This window comes from Cyprinus carpio, chromosome B3 (assembly GCF_018340385.1).
Source record: "Cyprinus carpio isolate SPL01 chromosome B3, ASM1834038v1, whole genome shotgun sequence".
Classification (NCBI taxonomy): Eukaryota; Metazoa; Chordata; class Actinopteri; order Cypriniformes; family Cyprinidae; genus Cyprinus; species Cyprinus carpio.
In genome coordinates this window covers 38,562,172-38,586,861 of record NC_056599.1, presented here as the reverse complement: position 1 = coordinate 38,586,861, position 24,690 = coordinate 38,562,172, and the positions used below count along the sequence as shown (strand labels likewise).

General features: G+C 37.1%; 1 pseudogene; it reads right to left on the bottom strand.

The window, feature by feature from the left end:
* Positions 1–3,500: 3,500 nt before the first annotated feature.
* On the bottom strand, positions 3,501–15,387 carry LOC109075713 (annotated as a pseudogene).
* Between the last annotated feature and the right edge of the window lie 9,303 nt (positions 15,388–24,690).

The following is a 24,690-nucleotide window of genomic DNA, read 5'->3' as shown; positions in this document are numbered from 1 at the left end:
GCTGTAGCCGCTCGCATCACGAACGGATCGCCTGGGTTCCGCTTGGATTATAAACTCGGCGCTGCCGAGGCGCCCTCAAACCCACAAGCGCATGTAGCCTCTCGGGCTTGTTTTGAGCACATATGTTTAGTCGTGATTACCATGTGAAGTTTTAATAAATAGTGAATTTGAATGAATATGTTCCAGAGTGATTTCTGTTTTGATTGATGCTTTTTTAATAAAAAAAAAGAAAATAAGTTTTCTTGAATTTAGTCAAACTGCCAACGTGCATGCATGACGTTAGAAGTGAGCTACTGTTGTGTACTTTAAACATCTTTTCGGCATTTTCAGTCTGACAGCTACATGTTTTTGTCTCGTTAAATAATTAAACTCCACCTTGTCTGTTTGTGGGCGTCACCTGCGAGGTCCAATCAAGACGTTCTGATTTGGGGAAAACATGATTTTCCAATGAGCGCGCTGATTCGTTAAACATCAGAGCGGTGACGTGCGCATTTCGCTGGGATGCCACCGTGCAGCACCGATCGAGCGCGCCTGCCTCCAGAAACAACACACGGGCCAGTGCTTCCCAAGTCTCTGTCTGTTATAGCACTACAGATCTATAGGTACACAGCACTGACACCAACCCAAAAATCAACTCACTAGGTATTTGAAATCATTTAGCACTGTCAATACAAACTGTTCACCCCAAACAGTACGTATATACTGTGGCAGGATCTCCCTTCAATAAAACACACGATCTTGTCTTTTTACAAGTTTTGATTCTAAGGAATTTATTTATACACGAAGTCCTGATGCGATGTATAAAATCCATCCACAGGTCATGTGACTCACAAATTTACATAATTTTTTAAAAAGAAATTAATATTTTTATTCAGCAGAAATGCATTAAACTGATCATAAATTACAGTTGTTAAAATTCAAAATATTTTTTTAGAATTCTATTTCAAATAAGTTTTGAACATTCTGGGGGTGGCATCAAATAATCCTGAAAAAAGTATGAGTTTTTTTGTTTGACAAAAATATTGTTTTCAACATTGATAATAATAATAATATTTCTCGATCATCAAATCAGCATATCAGAAAGATTTCTGGTTTCTCATTTTAGATGGCTGAACATGTCTTCACAGAAATAAATGATATAAAAAATTATTAAATGAAAAGTCATTTTGAATTTTAATATTTCACACAATTGACATTTTTTACTGTTTATTAATTGAATAAATGCATTAGTAAGCATAGGAGACTTATTTCAAAACCATAAAAAAAATCATACTAACTTCTACTCTGAATAGTAGAGTATGTATACTACTCAATGACAAAAATGTAATAAATTAATAACAATAATAAATACATTTGAAAAATTGGGATTATTTTAACCTTTGATAACACTACATTTTTAAGTCAATTTTCAGTTTTTCTACCATTTTTTCTACAAAAAAAAAAGTCCTCTTAAAGTGCCCTTGGTTTTTTATTTTTTTTTTTTATTTTTAATTTTCAGTAAAGCAGGTCCGGCTTTAACATGTAAGGAAGATTATAAGACTCTCAGAATGGGCTGGACACTTGAGAAGGTGGGTGGAGGTTGTGTTGCCAGGGTGGGGCCAAGCTCATGATTGGGTGGGCCAGGCCCCGCCCAGGCCTCCTGTGAAGTCAAGCCTGCTGGAAAAGTGGATGTGTTTGCAAGCTCCCCCTGACGAATTTAGGACAGGAATGTAAGGCTTTTCTTTACTAAGTATTATTGTAGATGTTTTTAAAGAATTTTTAATCATTAACACACACATAATCCACACACCAAGCATACATAAAAACCAAATATTCATTTATACTCTAAAGTAGCAAATCTTTGCAATAGTAACCTATGCTAACATTCTGTATTTGTAAGCCTATAATATTTACAGGTATGGTGTCCCTGAAACATTGAAATTCTATCTAAAGGCACATTTTGCATAGGCATCACCTGTTACAACAGGATAGGATTTACATTCAAGCTGGTGTGTAGTTGACATGCTTCACACTGACATGAGATTTCTTGCACGAAACCTTGAATACATAAAACAAATAAACACCAGGATGTAAAATCCCAAATCAAAAACAAATATCTTATCAGGCACACAAACACACAAAAGAAAAAAAAAAGTAAGAAAAGATTGTGATAAACAACTATGGAAGGTATATGAACAGTTTATGAATTTTAGGTGTGCATTAATTGTATTCTAAAGCTTTAAAGATATAGAGACACATCGATTGGTTAAGCTAAGAACTGAATGTACAACAGTTACAAAATATAAGCAAAAGATTCTCATTTAATGCACACAGTAAGTGTATAGTGGCTCAAGAAAGACGTCCAGGGATGTTTTAAGGGTTATTTTTAGTCATCCTCATCATCAAATTTCACGTTTTGCATCATCTGCGTCCAGCTGCAAAAGTATGACATAACATATGGCAGTCACAACATGGACAAATAAAATTGCATAGGTGTAAGTGTTGTCTAAATTTTTGACTGAAAAATAAAAACAATTAAGTAGGAAAAAATCTCAGTATAAAACAATATATAACATGTACAACACAAAGCGTTCATATAGCACTTTTTAACTTTGTTTTCTATTAAGAATGGTGGCATATGGCTCTCATGCCTATATAAGAGATACTTACACATTTCATTTCCATGATAGTGAAGACGTGACCGGTCATGAACATTCTCAGTGGGATCGTGAGGATCAGGACAAAGGGCAGGGCAAGTGAAAATGCACTAGATTTTATTGCCCAAAGAATCCCCAAACAAATCACTTGGATCAAAGTGTACAAGTGCATACGCATAGTGGGCACCTGTAGAGAAACAGAGAGAAATCAGTAACTAGATACTGTAGATGGATGGATCAACTGATTGACAGATTGACTACATGGCCAAAAATATCCCTTCTAATTAATTGTTTGGAGTTGGGGTGTCACCATACCTGCTGCTGTTCAATAGTTTTTTTTTCAAATAGTTTTGATTAAATTAATTTTGCACCAATGCTGCAATAATTTAATCAAACATACAGTAAAAAACAGGAATATTGTAAAAATATTACTATAATTTAATATAAAAGGTATTTCTATTTGAATGTATTTTGAAATCTAAATTATTCCCTGCTATGGCAAAGCTGAATTTTCAGCATCATTACTCTAGCGTTCAGTGTCACAGATGTGCCTTCAGAAATCGTTCTAATCATTTTAAATTTTTTTTTTTAGCACTGTTGAAAACAGCGGTTATGCTGCTTAATATTTTTGTGGAAATCGTTATACATTTTCCCTCTCTTTGATGAATATAAAGTTCAAAAGAACTGTATTTCTTTGAAATAGAAATTGTTTGTAACAATATAAAGGTCTTTATTGTAACTTTTGATCAATGTAAAGCTTCCTTGCTGAATAAAATTGTCAGTTTCTTTTTTTAAAAAAAAAAGGTGGACGGACCCCAAACTTTTGAACAAAAGTGCACTTTTATCTATGTAGTGTATATGTGTCTCTGTAATTAAATCTTACAACGGGTGACAAATGGAAAAGGTGGATGATGCTTTTTTGGATGTAATAAGCAGAAGCATGCGGTCCCAAAGCTGGATGCCACTCAGTGAAGTGATAGGTCCCATATAGAGAAAGAGGCCAAACAGAGCCGTCATAGGAATCATCTTCAGAATGGGCTCCATGAGAATTGAGACCCCTGTGGGGAAAGAATTTGAATGAATTCTGTGTATTGTTCAATAACATTTTTTTATCTATCATTATGTCGATTTTATTTTTTTAAAATGGCAATTAAAATCTAACTGTGTTTATTAGTATCATTATATCAGATAAACATTTTTTCAACTCACCAATCATCACGGCCACCAAATACCACTGACCCTTTGTTCTATCACAATCACACGTTCAAAATCTGAGGTCTGGTGCCTTTGGTCATGACAGTCAGGGCGTTGGCATGGGTGACAGATCTCACTGTAGCAGCACTGAGCCAGGGGATACCGAAGATAGAGGAAACTCCTACCCAAGAACACCAAAAGGAGAAGGTCCAGATGGAAACCAGAGCCCTTGACCATCTTTCTTTCAGGCTTACTCACGATCAGCCTGAATGGTAAGGAAACGGTGAGAGGTTAATGCAGTAGCTACACCAAATCCTTGCATGAATCTTCAGTGTATCTTTAATTATAGTAACATTTCACAATATTCCTGTTTTTACTGTATTTTTGATTAAATTAGTGAGCATAATAGACTTCTTTCAAAAATATCTTCACTGTGATCATATTATCTGCATCTGTTTCTTCTTGGTGTTTTCTTCATAGTGAAGATCTTCTAGTCTGAATTTAAATGTGTTTCTTTTTCTGAATATCACACTCACGTAGTGATCTGGGACTCAAGGAAAATAAGGATGAAGACCAACAAGGCAGGAACAACGCAGGCGAACATCATCCAGATAGGGAATGGCTTCTTCTCACCAAATGGGCTGATGAACCAGCCTCTAGCAGATGGGTTGGACACGGTCAGCCCCTTTGGCACCACCAGTTTCTAAAGCAGGAAGTTTTACCATGTACACAGATGAATGAACTAACTATCCATTCTAATGTTCAAAATCCTAGGTTATTTGAGTCTAATTATGCTATGGGTCCAGATGCATAAAACATGTTTAACTTCATTTTACTAAGGAGTTTTTTTCCATAAACGCTCTGTTGTTGTTGTTTTTATCAGAGCGATAAGTTCAAATCTCTGAACAGTTAATTTCTTGTTCACAGCAGATTAGATTTTTTTTATTAGTTTAAGCGAACTGTATGTGTTTTGGTACTGTAGAGAAAGTATAGCTATCTACAGTTTTCACAGTAACTAAATGCACGTGGCTTGCTGTGCAAAACTGATGAGTTGATTCTTAATGAAACTGTCATTTAGCACAATCACTACTATTTTTGAACATGTAGGAACATAGCCCTACACACAAGTTTTTGCAACTTGTAGTGTTACATTCTGTGAATGTTTTTTATTTTATTTTTATTTTACTGCTGTACTTGACTGTAATGTTTAAAAATAGACATGCAAGTATGGACCCTTGATTTAAATGCAATACAAAAAAATGTACTATGTACTGTATATTCAAATGGGCATAATCTTTTACTGTGCACTGCAGTACTGGATTTTCACAGTAAATGTCAACAAAAATGTAGAACAAAAATTCAATTTGTATATAACAAACATTTACAAGGTTGACTGCCACTGTAAAAAAACACTGAAATATTTTGACCAGTACAGCTCACACAATGACACAAAATAAATATATAAAAATGGTGCCATTTCTTTTTGAAGCTTGAATTGCATAGTTTGAGTTACTACCTTTAACTGAGAAAACCTGTAATAGCAAACTACGCCAAATGATTAGGGTCTGTCAAACCTGTGTGTAGGCATCGCTGATGCTGATATCCACAGCAATCATGAAGAAGATGGCGATGGGGACACCAAAATCTCCTATCATTCGACGGATCTGGTGGTGTACTGTTATTTTAGTATCATGATCAGTACATTTAAAGGCTTGGCTGGATAGTAATTGCTAAAATGCCTTTTTGTTGTTTCCATTATTATTTGAACCTTTTAAAGCTATTTTTGGCTAAACAGTATCAGAGTTTTAAATAAAAAAGGTAAACTCAGCAAACTTACAGGACCGGGAAGGAAGGTACTTGTTTTTAAACCCACGGAGATACAATGCAATGAAGAAACAGCCAAACATAAGACACATGGACAGCAGGGCAGTGTTGGGATAGGCCCTCTCTATTATCTCATGAAGTTCAGTAACATTGCCATCAGGATGAAGTGTGATGTTGACCTTTTTGATAGGGTGGAAGGGGTCATCCAAAGAAGCATTCAAGTGTTCATAGTTCAAAATCAAAGGATGCGCTTGGAAAATCTAAGAAGAATTGAGAGAGAGAACAAAGCATTGAGGAAAAAAAAAGATTTGATGACAAATTATGTGATGTGAATTAATCTAATCAAGTGTGTGCCCATTTGGAAGACTAAATATACCCTGATAAGCTTGGCAAATGTCTCATAGATGAAAATGAGAGAGATCAAGATGGAGAAGATCTCTTGGGTGAAGCGTGAGATGAAACGGACAAGGAAACTCCCTTCCACTGCAACCATCACCACCACAATGATGATCAACCACATGCCCACCCAGACACGGCCCACAATGTACTCAAAGCCATTAGACTTGCAGAACTGAATGGGAAAGATGAATGCATTTAAATGGATGGGAAAAGTCATACAGTTGTTGATAATCTACCTCATTTAATCACAATTCACACTAATAAAAGCACCACCTGAAAGAATGCCTCCTCAAACACCATCAGTGGACCAGTAAACCCAATGACAAGTACTGGTTGAGCCGCAAACATACAAAAGATGATGCCCTGCACACAGGTAGCGACCATCATCTCAGAGACCCCCATCATGTGCTCCGTCTTGTCCGCTAAAACATAGAAAGATTGTAAATGTTGCCATTTTTTCTTAGTTTTGAAGAACATGTCAAAAACCTAAAGAACCTTTTTTTCCACTGTAGAAAAACCTTTTGTGGAATTTTTCATGGAAACATAGATTTTTTACTTAGAACACACACACACACACACACACACACACACACGCTCACACGCACGCACGCATGCACGCACGCTTTTGCTTCAGAAAATCGATTCATCAGTTGGGGTTGTATGTGTTCACCAGAGGAAGAAAGTCATATACATCTAAGATGTAATGAGGGTATGAATTTCCATTTTCGGGTGAAGTACTCATTTTAATGCTCTTTTTAAATTTCATCCAGTCTAGGTCGGCAGTTTCTTGGCCAAAATATGACAAAAATGTGTGCCAGATTTTATGCCAGGTGTTAAACGATAAATGCGACCAATTTAGATCTTTTTCATTGGTGTGATTAGACTATGCTGGCAGTGAATGTTCTTACCAAGAAGTCCTCCGAAGGTAATGGCAGGTGAAAGGGCAGCGAAGTAGATGAAGATGACAGCAGACAGCACCTGAGGGTCCAGTGCATCGGTAAAGTCACTAAGGTAATTCTTGTAGCGGCGTTTTATGTCTTTTGACCATACCACCAAACGGATAGCCGGTACGGGCCAGTGGATCCTCCCGTGGCTTAACAGGTCCAGTTGGGGCTAATAAACACAATTAAACACAGTTTACTTGATGTAATTCCAGATTTAACGCTAGGATGGCCAACAGATGCAGAGGAAGATGGTTCCATGTAGCCATTATTGATAAATCTAAACTGCATATAAATACATGTCTGAAAATTTTAAAGGTATTATTTTTAAGGTAATTAAACCTTAAAATGTGTACAGAAAAAAAACAACAACATAATTTCATACTGACGTATGAAAAGCCAAAAGCATGAATATGATTAAATCTTAATAAAGAAGCTTGCCATTGTGCTATTTCTTCCATGTTACATTAGTTGTTTTGTTCCTTATTTGTAAGTGGATAAAAGTGTCTGCTAAATGACTGAATATAAGTGTGAGTGTGACTGTTTTTAAATATTTGCAGTAATGCCATATCAGCATCATATACACTAAAATGAAATTGGTCAAATTTAGATCTTGAGAAGGAACATGACCAGACCCAGATTGAATGCTGCAGACAGTTTTTTTTTTGCAGTTTTTTTTTTGGACTGGTGTTCTGTCGATTTGTCCTACGCTGTCAGATTTTACAATTCAACAACGCAAAATGCTACTTTAAAGTTATGGTTTATTAACGTCTACACCTACCTACCACAACCCTAAACCTACCCTTACAGTAATGCAAAAAAGTAATTATGTGTTATATTTGCGGTTGTAGCTAGAAGGGATACAGCTACAGGAAACCAACAATAAATATTTTTTTCTACCAATTAGATTGTGTTTTAGCTAGAAGGGATACAGCTACCAACCCTAAACCTACCCTTACAGTAATGCAGATACATTAAAAAATAATTGTTTAGCATGATAAAAAGGACGCAATATTGATGTGCGCATGCGCAGTAAACCCTGGTAGGAAAATCTGACGGGTAGGATAAAATGTCAGGACACCGGATCTTTAGGAAATCTGGTCTGGAATCTGCACAGCACTGCAGAATATATAAACTGTGTTAAATTGTTTAATGAACATCAGGATCTTTGGATTATTTTAAAAAACAAGCATACAAGGGGATTGAAGGATTTGTTAAAATGTCAAAATTTCAAATTAAATGAATGATTGTCATTATATAAAGCCTGACCTCTGCCCCCAATCATGAGTCGGGTGTCATATGGGCGGACTCTATCTCGTAGCATCTTCTTCTGAAAGTTGATGATTGGCTTAAGCATGCTCTCGTCCTGGATTTCTGTGGGTGGGATCACAATGCTGCAGTCCATGAAGTCTGCCATGGCATTGGTCAGATCTTTCTCGTTTGTAGCCAAGTAAGCCTCCAGAGTGAACACCTGTTTGCAGATACAGAATTAAGACGAGACATTAGAAAAGCCTTCATTTTTCTTGATTTATTTAATAACATTTCAGTGCCAGTCCATAGCTCCTCGTTACCCAGTCAGCCATCAGAGACGCCATGGCCCGGCCAGTCTCATGATAGTCCATGCCACTGTGACTGGGGCCCATGAGGAAGAAGACAAAACGAACAGGAATCGTAGCTTCCAGAAACCCCTTCCATCACCACTGAATCCCGTAGACGTGCAAGCGCCACCACTGGTTTCTGGAGGTTCTCCACCACACCTTAAGAGTGGTATAGAAACAAGGGCATAAAATATGCTATATAGCAAAATAATAAGTGTTTTTATAGAACAAAAAATGGATGTACTCTCACCTGATAAAACCACAGAGGCCTCCACACGATCCACCATGTCTCGCTGAGGAGGAACAGAGCAGTCCAAAAGTCAGTAGTTGAAACTGTCAGAGTATTTTAAATGTAATGATCCATTTTTTATGTTTATTCAGAAGCTAGTTATTTTTTCATTATTTGGACACCACATCCAAGAATCTGACTTTAAAGTCTAAAACTGAAAGGATGGAAGGATAGTGTCACTGTGATTGTTACCAGTAGGACATACTAGATCGAAAAGTTTCGGTGGTCCTGGAACAACAGTCCTATCAAATAATCATAGTCTTCATCCTAACCATTAATTAGCCTAACATTAAGAGGGAAATGATAAACTATGCAGTACCCTAACATCAGCTCTACCCTTTTCTAACATCAGACTGGTTGATGTGACTGCTGCAGGACCAACAAGACAGACAGACAGACAGACAGATAGATAGATAGATAGATAGATAGATAGATAGATAGATAGATAGATACCTGTTTGGTGATTGAGAATGTTTGCAGCTCTATGTCTGCTGACCCAGGGGCCGTAGTGGGCTCTAATTGACTGTTAAGCAGAAACAACGAGTCATATAAAGTTTATAGTCATATACAGTCATATTTGGCTATTAATATAGACCCCTGTGACTCATATACCAAATAATGAGGATTTCTGAAATACAAAAAAACAGTTCCCAGGATTACTTTATACAGCGCTAAAAACTGAAGTAACTTTCCTCAAGATAAACACACACACACACACACACACAAAGCAACACAGATGGCATGGAGCCTAACCTGCGCTTGCGTTGCAGTATGGTCACAAGAGCGTCACGGTCAGTGGGCCGGATCTCTTTTTTGAGCAGGAGTTGTTCCACCATCTTCTGGCAAATGCTTGATAAGCTGCTATCATCAACATCTAGCAGCACCGCCCCTGGTTACAGTCACCATAAAGAATATGTAAGAATATTCCTTTTAATTCACCCCAACACTTAAAACCTGGATTTCTAAAATGTGGTGATTTATTAAAATTTTAATTAAAACTATTTTAGTGACTAATTTTAATCTTTGGACACTCCTTTTTCTTTTTTTCTGTAAATCAAAATCAAAAGGGGAAGGGGTTCTTCAAATATTGTTGTGAACAGTGTGGAGTTAAAATCTTTTAGAACTGCTGCCATAGAAGGTATTTATAATTTAAAATAATTAGTGTTGTCAAATGATTAATCGTGATTAATCACATTCAAAATAAAAGTTTTGTTTGCCTAATATATGTATGCATGCTGTGTACATTTATCATGCAAACATAAATACACACACATGCATGTATATCAGAAAAATAGGTTATGTTTATATATTAAATATATTTATTTATAATATAAATTGCAGTGCTGTGAAAAGGTTTTTGCCCCCTCCTGTTTTATTTTATTTTATTTTATTGCATATTTGTCACACTTAAAAGATTCAGTTTATCAAACAAATTGTAATATTACACAAATAAATTGCAAGTGAATAAAAATGCATGTTTTTAAATGATGATTTCATTTATTAAGGGAAAAAAGCTTCCCAAACCTACCTGGCCCTATGTGAAAAATTAATTGTTAAATCATGAAAGAACTGTGAATAACCACATTATTTTAGAAAGCTGAGTTAAATTTTACTAGCCATGCCCAGACCTGATTACTGCCAGACCTGTTGAATCAAGAGATCACTTAAATAGAAGCTGTCTGACAAAATGAAGCATGCTTAAAGAGCAACACATCACGCTGCGATCTAAAGAAATTCAGGAACAGAAGAGAACTGATTACTGCCAGACCTATCAGTCTGGAAAGGGTTATAAAGCCAAAACCATACCACGGTCAGAGCCATTATCCACAAATAGAAAAACTCGGAACAGTGGTGAACCTTTTCAGGAGTTGCCGGCCTACCAAAATTACTCCAAGAGCGCAACAACATTTCATTGAGGAGGTCATAAAAGAACCCAGAACAACATCTAAAGAACTGCAGGCCTCACTTGCCTCAATTAAGAGAGTTAAGGAGAGTTACAAGGCAAAAGCCACTGCTGACCAAAAAGAACGCAAAGGCTCGTCTCCCATTTGCCAAAAAATATCTTGATTATACCCAAGACTTTTGGGCAAATATTCTGTGGACTGATGTGACAAAAGTTGAACTTTTTGAAGGTGTGTGTCCCGTTACATCTGGCGTAAAACCACCACAGTATTTCATAAACAGAACATCATACCAACAGTCAAACATGGTGGTGGTAGTGTGATGGTCTGGGGCTGCTTTGCAGCTTCAGGATCTGGACGACTTCCATAATTGATGGAGCCATGAATTCTGCACTCTATCAGAAAATGTCCAGCCATCAGTTTGTGACCTCACGCTCAAGCACACTTGGGTTCTGCAGCAGGACAATGATCCAAAACACACCAGCAAGTCCACCTCTGAATGGCTCAAGAAAAACTAAATGAAGGTTTTGGAGGGGCCAAGTCAAAGTCCGGACTTAAATCTGGTTGAGATGTGGTGGCATGACCTTAAACTGGCCATTCATGCTCGAAAACCCTCCAATGTGGCTGAATTAAAACAATACTGCAAAGAAGAGCGGGCCAAAATTCCTCCACAGCAATGTGAAAGACTCACTGTCAGTTATTGCAAATGCTTGATTGCAGTTGTTGCTAAAAAGGGTGGCACAACTAGTTATGAGATTTAGGGGGCAATTACTTTTTCACGTAGGGTTAGGCAAGTTTGCACAGCTTTTTTCCCTTAATAAATGGAATCATTATTTCAAAACTGCATTTTATATTTACTCAGGTTATCTTTGAATCTGAATCATTCAAGTGTGACAAATATGCAAGAAAAAAGAAAAGAAAACAGCCATATACACCACTGTATATGAATATACATATATAGACATGTAAATATTTTTAAATTATTAATCTTTTAAAACAGTTAATCTTTTGACAGCACTATTAAAAAATATTTGTGATATCAATCATTTTGCTTAACATTATTCACATTTATCATCATGTTATAGTGTCATGTCATTGTAACAATTTTGGAAAGAAGCTTTGATTTGCTTGGTGGGTTTTTTCTTGATCCAGTCACTGAATTGAGATATAGGCCTCTGTTAGAAGTATATTTCGGTGTTCATGCAGGCACCACACTTACCCCATTCCTTTCCTCTCTATACTTTCTTATTTAATTGCAGTGTCTAAAGGCCCAGAGAGGAAACATGTCACTTGGTGTCTCACCTGTGCTCATGACCTTGCGGAGCTGAATGAGGCTTTTGAAGGTGAGATAGGAAATGTGGGGCTGACTCCACTGTCCCGTAGCAGGGCTTAAGTTCTCCTCATAACCCAGCCAGCGTCCCATTTCCTGCCACACCTCCCCACGTAGCTCATTTAACTCAACGTATGCCTAGTGTGGACGAGAATTTTTATTAAGGCTTTTTACAAGGAAGTCAAAGATAAGAATAAGTGAATTAATGTGTTTGTCTGCATCACCTCTGCATCTCCTCTCTTGATGGCATTGGTGTTGGTATTCCGTGCAGCTGAAGAAGGGAAATGGAAAAAAGAGTAGCGAATCGGTAAGGTGTAAGGTTTGCGTTTATATATGCATTTGTATTTAGTTTATATATTTACAACACACCCTCTAAGTCTCTAGAGAAGGTGAAGGTCTGATGCTGCTCCTCTTCCTGCTGCCTCATCTGCTCTAAGTCATAGCTGCCTTTGTGTCCCGCAGGGGTCCTATAGAGGGCGACAGAGAGCACACGCTACAGCACACACACCAGGGTACAGACCCGACTGCCACGGCTCCACACACTCACCATATCTTATGCACCATAGGGCAGAATGAACTCCATCCTCTTACAAAGCGATTCAAGCCATCCCTGATACAAGAAACATAAACCTCACTCTGTCCAGCCCTCGCACTGCCCTGTTCGGCCACAAGGGAGCGACGTTTTACAACTTTAGGCTACTGTCTGTAATCCTGAAGAAGCCTACTGTAGTGTGCAGTAATCCACTATTTGTATTTATTTATTTAATCTGAGAAGGGCACATAGTTGGGCTTGTGATAATTCATCACCACACACAACATTTCAGTTGATAGTGAAAAAACTTTTTTTTTTAGATTTTCAGATGACAACTTTGTCTGATTATTTTTTTACAATTATTAATTGTCAATATCTCAATAATTTGTCAAGTTTTATTCTCATTGTTGTAAAGTTAAAACATGAAAATTGCAAAATTGCATTGTATTTACACACCATGTTGGGTTTATTTCATGCTAATTTGAAACAACTGTATTTTTATTTATTTATTTTTTTCACCTTGAAATATCAGTTTTCAAAATCATGCTGATGGTCTTCTAATAAGTGAATGCTTCCCCTAAAACGTCCTGTTCTGGGAGTATATACGTTTTGTCAATGAGTATGAAATTCCGCGAAAAAAAAAGTTGTGAAAATACACAAAACTACATACAGTTACTTTACATATAAAAAGTGTTAATATCATAAGGACCTAATAAAATTATAATCAAACTGTCTAGATGCACCGTGGCAATGACAGTTTGGGGATATTAATCATCATAATAACAAACATTACCGGTCTTTTAAATGATTCAAGCTGACAGCTGGAATCTTAAACTGTGGCTGAGAAATGCAGTGAAGCAGATGCAACTTTATTTGCATTTCTGTCAGTGTGTGTTTTACGTGTGTGATACTCACAAAGTGAATGGAGATGGTAGAGGTGACTCACTGTCCTCATAGGACATGTCGTTGTCCTATAGAGAGAAAGAGAGAGAGGAGAGAGAGAGAGAGAGAGAGAGATCTGTTCATACTATGATACAAATGGAGAGAGAGAGAGAGAGAGAGCACTTGAACTTAATCAACTATGTGCTATAAGATGCTCCTCACCCCTTTAAATGATACTGCTTCCATCATTGAGACTGTCTTCTCTCTGTCCCAGAACTCACACACAACCTTCATCCACACAGAGAAACAAAATAACACAGTCAGACTGTAAGAACTGCACACCTGCTACAGGCCGGCTTATCATTCATTCATATAGTCCCCCCCTTTATTAAAGTGTCACTAAAGACAACATAACAAATAACTGGTATGAGTTTTACCAGTAAATTTTACTTCAAATGATTTGCATAGAATATTTACAGTGTATTTGCAATAGCAAATATAAATATGAATTATCAAATATACAGTTCTTAATGTTCTGGATGTCTTTGACTACTTAATATAAGTGAAAAAAAAAGCAAGGCCTCTGTTCACAAGCGCTGAGGATCAGATCCCAGTTTTTTTGTGTCTTTCAGAGGCTCAAAAACTGAGACTCACCCTGAACTAGCATAAGGGTGTGTGAGAGCCACAAACAGACAATTATCTGAAGCCTTAACTTATGCGAATGATAAGGGCTCTTCTGTCCCTCATGGACAGAGGCAGATAGAGCACATCAGCTTGACAAAGATGGTAAACAAATATATTCCTCACTGAACAAATGTCTTATCAACGTTTGCTAGAAAATTTACTACGAAATGTAGAACTATTTCCAATGTGTTAAAGTTTCCACATAAGTTGGGATTTGTGCTAAAAACTGTGAGCAATAAAAAATCTAGTGGATAGAAGAACACTGCTTCCTAAAATGTTTTATTAGAATATTGCCACTAATTAGTTAAAATATTGATATGTGACCTTCCCGAGGTTAATTAAGAAGCCTATATACAACAAATACATTGAAGAAAGTTACTCTATAGGGAGAATTATACACACAGTGTCCACCTTTTCAGTAAACAAAGTACACCAGATTGCACCAATTTAAAGAAAGACAAATGATTTTCAGTAAGATGAACATTATTAACATTTAGATTTACTTACATAAATTTAAACTTGTGGGATGTTTCTTTAACTTAGCAGTTTTAGCAATCGAAAAAATGAATGTCAAATTTAAATATGCAGCCTGGAATTATTTTGTTAAATCGTTATAAAACAAACATGTTAACTCCTTTATATGAGCCTCACGGTCTCCATATGAAAGCTCATTATTTTCAGTCTCAGTCTTTTGAGATATATAGTCAATACAACTATAGAGACAATATATATAATATAAAGTTCTTTTTTTTTTTTCAGCAGTCCTTACAGAAGACTGATAAATTACTGCTGCGAGTAACAAGTTGAGACTGAAAACATTCACATCACAAAAAAATTGATGTAGAAACAAATTTCACTCAGAAATTGCTAGTATATTTCCCAAGCAATTACAAAGAAACAGCAAGGTAACACACTGAATTAACCCTGATATTTGTTAAGTAGAAAAACTGAAGTAGTATTTTCTTGTAAAACAGACTCAAATAGTCTTTGTTTTATTTCTACTTGGAAAAATATTTTTTTTCCAGTGTAACCTTTAGCAGGTGTCTTCTTGGGGCACAAGTGACCACCCTCTCTCATTTTTAACCTACTGTTTCATTTGGCATTCCTTCTCATAAACACTTAATTTGACTGTTTAACAGAGTGCAGCGCACCCTTACCTGAGCCCAGGTGGTCCTGGGGGTCTCTTGCTGGGTTCCCGCGTCTTCTCTTTGAGTGCCCAACTCAAGACTGATCTCGGATCGATTCAAAAGGCATGGGTGGAGATGGAGGCCGGTATGGAAAAAGAGAGAAAGAATGTAAAGTCACGTAGTGCGCGGCAACCCGAAAAGCGTCGGCATCGTAGAGCACCCAGGGGTGGAAGGGAGTGATAAGACCCCCATAATCAGAGAAACAGCCTTATCGATAAGGACACCTTACAGCAGGAATACCCCAACCCTAACACCACTCCCAGAAAAAACAGTCACCTTCAACCCCCAGTCCAAGACAGAACATAGTAAGAGAGGCGGAGAGAGTTTGAGGCCTCTGATGGTACACACTCAGTTACCTGTCCTAGTTAATGCTGCGTCCTCAATAAACTGATTCAAAAGACATGGGTTCATGTGAATTTTAACTTTAAAATGATCTTTATGCGTCCTCAATAAACTGATTCAAAAGACATGGGTTCATGTGAATTTTAACTTTAATCTGCAAAAAACAATTAATATACTGTAAAAATATAAACAGCAACCCATCGTTTTTTATGGCCAATCCCAGAAAACATTTAACCTGGATAAAGGCCAAATTATGGCACACTGAGAGAGAGAGAGAGAGAGGAGAGAGAGAGGAGGAGAGAGAGAGAGAGAGAGAGAGAGAGAGGAAGTTAATGTGTAACTTTTAATGTGGAGCTCATCATAAAGCAGCGGTAAACTAATCAGTAAAACTATCTTGCCTTTTGACAGTCAAGCTGCATAGAGGTTTGGGATTCCCTTCATGTAGAGTATTGGTGGCCACCCCTGTAAAGGTGGTTGGGGGTGCTTTAAGGGGTTTCCCCCTCCACGACCCTCACATCAGTTTTAATATGTCACCTTTTTTTTTCTGCTGAGTCACAGAAACACTGCTGACCCTTTGAACCAATGAGTGCTCGTTCAAATCCTAGAAATAAATAAAACAAAAACAATAATCCAGGGTGCGTGTCACTGTTCATCCAGAGTGATGAGTCTGTGAACCTTCTTGGTTCAGGTCTTTCTCTGGAAACGCCATTTGTGTTCCCTTTGTATTCCTGTCTTACTATTCGTTACTACTCAGGACACTGAACCTGGTCACATAATTTGACAGATTTAACTCTTTTTAGGATGTATTGCAAAAGAAAGTTTAAAATATGTTTTATTAAAAAAAATTCAATATAGGCTTATTTGTATGTTTACCATTCATCACATCACAGTTTAATTGATTATAATGAAGAAGAAAAAAAGACAATTTTTTTTTTTTTTCTTGCTCGAATGCTTAATGCTTTTTCTGAAAATGCATATTTTGTCGTTTATCCCTCACTTTCTGTTCAACCCAGTTTTGTGACATTTCCCTTTTAACAATAATGGTTAATCTCTCTGACATCACAAGCGAGGGCTCGTAACAGTTGGTGTGTCTTTGGTCACACGGTTCAAACAGATTATGTTTCGCTTACAGTATTTCTTTACACTTACATGTGCCTTATCAATATTTCAGCTCTGTAATGAGAGGGGAAAAAAAATGTTTTATACTATATTTTCCCTGGCAAAAATTTCAAAAATATTAACTTTTGATGAAATTTTTTTATCTACTATTTTTTTTGTTATTGGTGGTAGTAGATTGATATGTTTGATTTGATATTCATTTTAATTTGAATGGAAAAAAATCTGCTCCGAGAGAGTTTAAATAATGTGGCACATATATATGACCGTGGGGAGAAAACGCCGGCCCCATTCTGAATTAGGGAAAAACCGTCCACTATTTTTTTACAGCAATTTTGGCCATGGCACATTGGGTTTGGGATGAACACAGCTGGGAAAATGATTTTTGGAAAGAAGCAGTAACCTGGCATCAAACACTTATCAACAACACATGACCCCATGGACTGTTTACGACTGCGCTCTTATTGACACAAGCTTCAGACACAAGCACACAATTTAAATCTTTCAATACATTGAACAACTAATAATCCATTTCAATAGTTCAATACGAACAACAATTTATGTGGACCGAATGTGATGCAATTACCTGAAACATCGAGATGGGGGTTGTGTGGTCAAGGATCTTGGGCTGCCATTTAGAGTTTGAAGGTTTCAATCCCAACAGAGCACGGATTCAGAAAACAGAGCACTTCTTGTCATCCTCTTGGATGATCCCTAATGTGTCCCCTCGAGCAAGGCAGGTTGCTCTTAGACAAGCGATCCTGCTCCTGAAGAGCCACCTTCCTGCAGAGTTTAGCTCCAACCACAATTAAACACATCTCAACCATCTAATAAAGGTCTGCATGATTACCAGAAACTTTGTGGCAGGTTGCAGCAAAACTCTGCAGAAAGCTGGCCTTCATGAGCAGGATTGGACAGGTCTGTCCCCACAATTATCATGCTGCTGTCTTGCCCAGAACTGAAAACTAAAGAAAAAGACAATGCCAAAATGCAAGGAAAGTGCTAAAGCTTTACGCACTTCAACAACAATGATTTCTAATAATATATAGTCAACACTTAAATTTACCTATGTTCATTTAAAATAATATCTACATTGTACCTTTATACCAGGTGCATTAGAGCACATTTTCACTGGGGACATCAGCAATGATTACAGTCCACTGACAACACATTTATGATGTCAGCATTCATGTGGCTAGAGACCTTTCAGGACTAAAAGAGTAATTAATGCTCAGGCCTGCAGTTATGAGAGCTATTAAAGGAGTGAATAACTGCACTCTCCAGAGATGGAGCATCACATGACCCATGAGCAATCAACTGAACCATGATAACTCGAGCCAGGAAGTTTGTTTTATATATGGTGTGTGTAAATGCTAAGGCGGGATTTTTTTTCACTTGTAGTTTAATACTATACCAAAAACGTATGTGTTTACTACACATACTCACAAGTTATGTGTCTTTACTACAGTAAATTAAAAGGATAGAAATGATAAAGTATACTACTATGTATAAAATAGTAATATACTATTCACAGTAGCTATGTGATTATATATATATAGTATATATATATATATCTATAGATATATATATATATGATATTATTTATATATATTTATTACTCAACGATTCAATTTGATTACAGTTTCCCCGTAAGGCGTCATGAACTCTGAAATTTGGTTGATGATTCGATTACAATGGATTATATTTGGTAGCCTAGGCTACAAAGTATGGGGGAAGACGCCCCCCATAAGAACAATGCGATTTAAATTTAAACTATAACAGATATAAGTTTTAGCAAACTGCAGGATGATGATGCTCAGCCAATTGTGTTATTATAGGAACATATTAAATGCTTGATAATTTTAGTTGTTATAGCACAAAATAGGGCCCCTACTGCGCCAATTGCCCCCTGCCTGGAACTAAGGTAAAATTATTCTATGACGTATAGATACAGGCATATTGAATATTTAAATATTTAATTGACAATATCTTAAGATATGTAAACATGCCACTTGGGGCTTCTGTGCCATATTCTGGGAGATCATCTTACCCCAAAAGTCTAATTTTAACTTTGCTCTCTTCAAAATAAAATCCACTTTTACTCGCCACAAATTTATCGCCCACAATTCATAATTAACAGACACAAAAGCTTTAATGTCATAGAATCACTATTTTAAAGAGTCAATAAAATGAAATCAATTACCTTAAACCTGTTTAGATTGACTAAATTCTCAAAAATGTTTGATATTCAGATGAAATGAACTAAAATTAAACAACAGTGTAAACTGTTAATCAAGAGTTGAAATGAGATTTTTTCCTGCCACCTATAGTTAAGAGAAAAATATGTAAGGTTGGAGGGTGCCTCTTACCCATCTTTCTTACCATAGTTATTTTCAACAATCTGCTGACAACACAAATGTCAACTAGATGGCACAGTTTAATTTCACACCCCAAAAATCTGTGCCAAAAATCATGCTGTTGGGACATTCATAGACTTGAATTTTGATTAGGCAACTTATGCATAATATATCGGACATTATTAATATGACTTAGAATTCTGTAATTAAAAATGATTTTTCTTTGTCCGGTTTTTTTTTTTATACTGCTCGTTTATTTATAGTCGTCTTGGCTCTTCACACTAACCCCAGTGTGCCTTACACAGAAGAGTGTTTTGTAATGATATTATTCCCCAGCAGTTCATGCTATACTGGCACATATTACATTGTACAGAACACAGTGTGTACGTGGAAGTGTGTGTCCCTCCTCCCAGTCCTGGCGTTTATTAGATAAAACACACCAGCTTGACTGTTCTGTGCATAACTGCATAACACACAAACTATCACCCCGCTGCTTGGAAAGGCGTTAACCACAATTTTCATTTTGAAAATTACAGGTGGCAGTGTTGGAAATCTCCTATACTGATTTTCCCCTCATATCTATCTTCACCTTAATCAAGCATGTTATGCACATTACTACATGTCACTTTTACACACTTTGGGTATACTGAAATGTGGTGTCCCAATGCCCTAGCTGTGTTTTGGTCTTCGTTATATTGACTCCTGAGCCTTTCTGGACTTGAACCTTAATTCACCATACTTAATATTTTTGTTTATTAGCTGCACAACATTTAGTACACTATTACTATTACTGAGATGCCACTGAATTGCTGGTAATAAATATCATTACTGTTACTTGCAATTAGGTACGAAATCCTTCATAATAGGTGGCTCCAAATAACAGTTTTCACCTCCATTTTGTTTAATGCATTGAAGTGTAAACTGAAGATAATGGCAAATTAAAATAAAAAATAAACAAACGCGCCCTCTACTGCTGGCAGAACCCCGTTTACGACCTGAAGGATTTCCCTTGTACTCACTGGCTGCACTAATAACGTTCTATATATGATCATTAATTCAAGATAACTTATGAAATGTATTCAGGCCTATAAATTTACTAGCCCACAGGCCGACCAGACTTCACAAGAGAGTTTCAAATGTTTATTAGGTGGGCATTTGTGACAAACATATCAAAAAACCACTCTGCAAATTATTTTCAGACACGATTGTATTGATTGATTTTTTTTTTTTTTTTTACAATACGTGGACCACAATTATCGGTGAGCTAGTTAAGATCAAAAGTTTCAGTACTCCAAGCAAACAACTGTTCCAAATTAAGTAAGTTTATCAGTTACTTAGCAATTACCCTATCAATATTTGTCTTTTTATCCCAATAAAAATCATTCTGTAACTTTTATCTTTGAACTTCTACTCAATACATGTAAGTTGTAGGTATCAGAATAAGGACTAGGTGGTGCCTCATATGTCGTGAATAAACTAATCCATTACAACTAAAATGAAAAAAGTACTCTTCTCTTCCACTATCCTTCTTTAATTACTCTCTATTTTGGGTTCAGCAGTTTTCTGGACTAAATGCTTCATACCATAACTCGTGAACTTTGAGCCTTAAACCGGCAATCATTGCGTCCAAAAAAACTAGATGTGATAAAGGAGACGAGTGAAGAGCCTTCAAAAAACAATTAAACCATTTTCTGCCCAATAGAGCATTAAGATGCTAGTTTGGATCGGACAGAGGAGATGGGTAAAAACGGGGGCCATTACAGGCTTGATGCACTCTTTACGGCTTTGGTTGATCTTTTCAGGCTTTCCATCCTTAGCTTTAACAACGGCCTCCATAATCTACAGAGATCAGACAAAGAAAAAAGATAATGAAAATTAAAACAACTAAACAACACACAACACTACTAGGTACAGTTGTAGACAGACTTGACTTGTTTTTCATTATATTAAAAATCTTTTAAATATCTTAATCTTTTTCTTGATTAAATGCTTGAATTTTGGATGTGTTGGAGTGAATAAGGCCGGAAAAGTAGTCCACATTATTGTCCTTTGTATAAGCAAACTGTTTAAAACAGCATCCCAGTAGTTATTGAGTGAAGAGTATGCAGAGCTGAAATCTGCTATTAAACTCTGACACAATTTTGGCACTAGTCTCTAATTCAATTGGTGTTGTGTTATTTCAAAATGTTGTCTTACAGAAACAAACTTACATTATATGTGACAAAGCATGATCGCACATTTATACGTTTTTGTATATCAAGCAAAATCCAGAAGAGTTGGCTTTCAAAAAGTATTCTTGATCCTAGGCTACTGTATGCTATTTCACCCAAAAAGCAGACAAGTCTAAAACTAGGAAGCAATAAACATTACCAAAAAGTTATTACAGCCAACAACAATATACACACACCAACACGAAGAATGTTCATATATCCCTGAGTGCTGTACACTCTCATGTCATTTTTATTTTTATGTTTTTACGAGCAAACTCTCTCTGCTTCTACACTTGTGGTCTGCACTCCGCCACCAATGCTTCATTGACTTGTACTTCCAAACACGTCGACACTCCGCCCACACGAGAAGACCGAGGCACGTGATATGGTGTCTGTACACTTCGTGTGTGTGTACCTGTGAGTTCATTTAATGTCATTATGTAACATCATGCTATATATGGATTATTGTTTTTATATGAGGAGGCAGTCAGACGGACCACTGTGTACTCAACCTCTGGCGGCACCACGAAGCTGACACCTCAGCATCAGGAAACCTAGGTGGCGCAAGGGGGATGCCCCGCTTCCAGCTTCTGGAAGCAGAGGCCCCGTCATCCTCATCTGCCGCTGGTGGGTCACCACAACACGGTTGTACTTCAGTGTGAAAAATGCGAAGTCATTTCTGCATACATATGCGTGCTTTTTGGTTTTTTTTTTCACAAGAAGCTACCCATACAAAACTGCTAAACCGGTTTTTTTTTCATATCACACGATAACAACACTAGCGACTGTTTGTCCTCGGCACTATCGCAGTGTAGCCTACTTTTGGGTCAGTTTTTTTTTTTCACTGAATTGTACATTACGTTGCCCTTAACCATTGTTGTTAAGTAAATTGAACTAATAACCGGTTTCCTTGAATCGTAGCTGCGACAAACGTGAACTTGGACCACATATATTACACCAGTATAACTAAAAAAAAATGATAAAACTTATTATAATAAGAGGTACTGTGGAAAAAAAAAAGGTGATGTCAACCGGGACTCCACGATGAGGTACAACGATTAGCAGTGGCGTTTTGAACCGTCTGTAAACGAACGGTTCAAAAGAAACCGATTCGCAGTAATATTCTTAATCGCAGACTCGTTCCGAGCTGTGCCGACCTAAACTAACAAACTTCCATTATGGGCATCACACCGACTACTTACGAACCGGGCGTGTTTGATGACCCAAATATGTCATATGCACTCTGGTGTTTCTGAAACATTGCCCCGCAAATATTTAAAACACACTCATTTTTTTTTTAAGAACTTTACAATGAGGAAACAGTGTTTAAAGACGCTAGAGACTGCACCGAACACTTATTAAAAGAAACTACCAGATTTACTTTTATCGTCACCACCAGATTCTTGTCTTAGATTCTGACCTGTGAGGTAATGTAACTGGTGTTATAGGAGACAGAACAACAAAAGAGAGGAGCAACGACCACTACCGGCAAACCATCGCGTTCATTTGAAAGACTACACACCCCTGCTCAGCCTTCCAGAGCTGTCTGGACACACCGGAAAGGCTTGGCCCCACACAGTCTGGGTGTGACGCCATGTCGCCACGCTGGCTCCTCACTTTCAATGACCTCTGTAACAGTTACTCTGTTGTATTAAACCTAGCTAAATGTCAGCCAGCTGCATAAAATAAATTACTTTTTATGGTGTGCCTACACTTGCCCTCTTCAGCCAATAGCACAGCTTATTTATCAGCGCTTTTAACAATACAGATTGTGTCTAAGCAGCTTTACAGTACCACTAGGAATAATAGTGGGGAATTCCGATGGTTTCCTGTTTGCAAGCTACCCTGTCAGGCCCAAAAGGCAGGAAAACCATTTAAGGTTTTTTAAGCTGTTTACGCATATGAAGCACGAATGTAAAACAGGTTTACATACACGATGTTAATATATTTTAATAATGTATTTTAACTTAAAATATTGTTTAAATTAGGACAAGTGACACAAAAGCTTAATGTAACATAACAACAGAATTACATATAATCTGAACGTCAGTGTGTTTTATTTAATGTGATACGGGTGGGTATCTCAGCAAACTCCAGAAGAGTTTAAAAAGTATTCGTTGAGCCGAGCTACTGTATGCTATTAACCCAAAAGCACACAAGTCTAAAACTAAGGAAGCATAAACATACAAAAAAGTATTAAGCCCACAAATACACAAACACACAAAAAATGTAAGATTGCCCTGATGCTTCATCCTCTTCATAAAGGGAAACCTCCTGCTGTCTAATTTTGAGAAGACCAGATGTTCCTTGCCCTTGTACTCAAAACTTCCTGCAGGTGAAGAAGAAGGTGATATTGTTACTGTCAATTCCCACAAGCTTTTCATTTATTTCCATTTATGTAAAGCTGCGTATATATGGGGATATCGTTTTATATTGAGGAGAGTCAGAAGGACACTGTGTTACTCCACCTCTGCGGCCCACGAAGCCTGACACCTCAGCAGTCAGGAAACCTGGCGCAGGATGCCCCGCTTCACCAGCTTCTTGGAAGCGCCGGCTCCGTAGCCTCATCCGCCGCCTGGTGGGTCACACAACACATGGTTAATCAGTGTGAAAAATGCGAAGTCATTTCTGCATACATAACCGGCTTTTTTTTTTTTTTTTTTCAGAAGCTACCATACAAAACCTGCTTAAAACCGGTTTTTCCATATCACACGATTAACAACACTAGCTATGTCCCATTCCACGAGCGACAGTGTAGGCCTACTTTTGGGTCCATTTTTTTTTTTTCAATGAATTGTACCATACTTTGCACTTTAACCATTGGGTTACACGAAAATTGAAATAATAACCGTTTTCCTTGAATCGTAGCTTGCGACAACACCTGAAACTTGGACACCTATAGTACACCAGTATAAATAAAATTAAACTGCTAAAATATATTACTACATAAGAGGTTTACTTGTGGAAAAAAAGTGGTGATGTCAGGGGACACACGCTGAAGGTAAAACGATAGCATTGGCGTTGAACCGGCATCTGTAAACGAAACGGTTCAAAAGAACCCCGTTAGCAGTAAAATATTCTTAATCGCCAGACTCGTTTTCCGAGTGTGTGCCCCTAATAAAACTTCATTTATGGACATCACAGCTACTTAGAGTTGCGTGTTTGATTGCCACATATGTAATATGCAGCTCTCTATGTGTTCTGAAACATTGCACACAATATTTAAAAACATCACTCAATTTTTTTTTTACAATATTTAAAAACATCA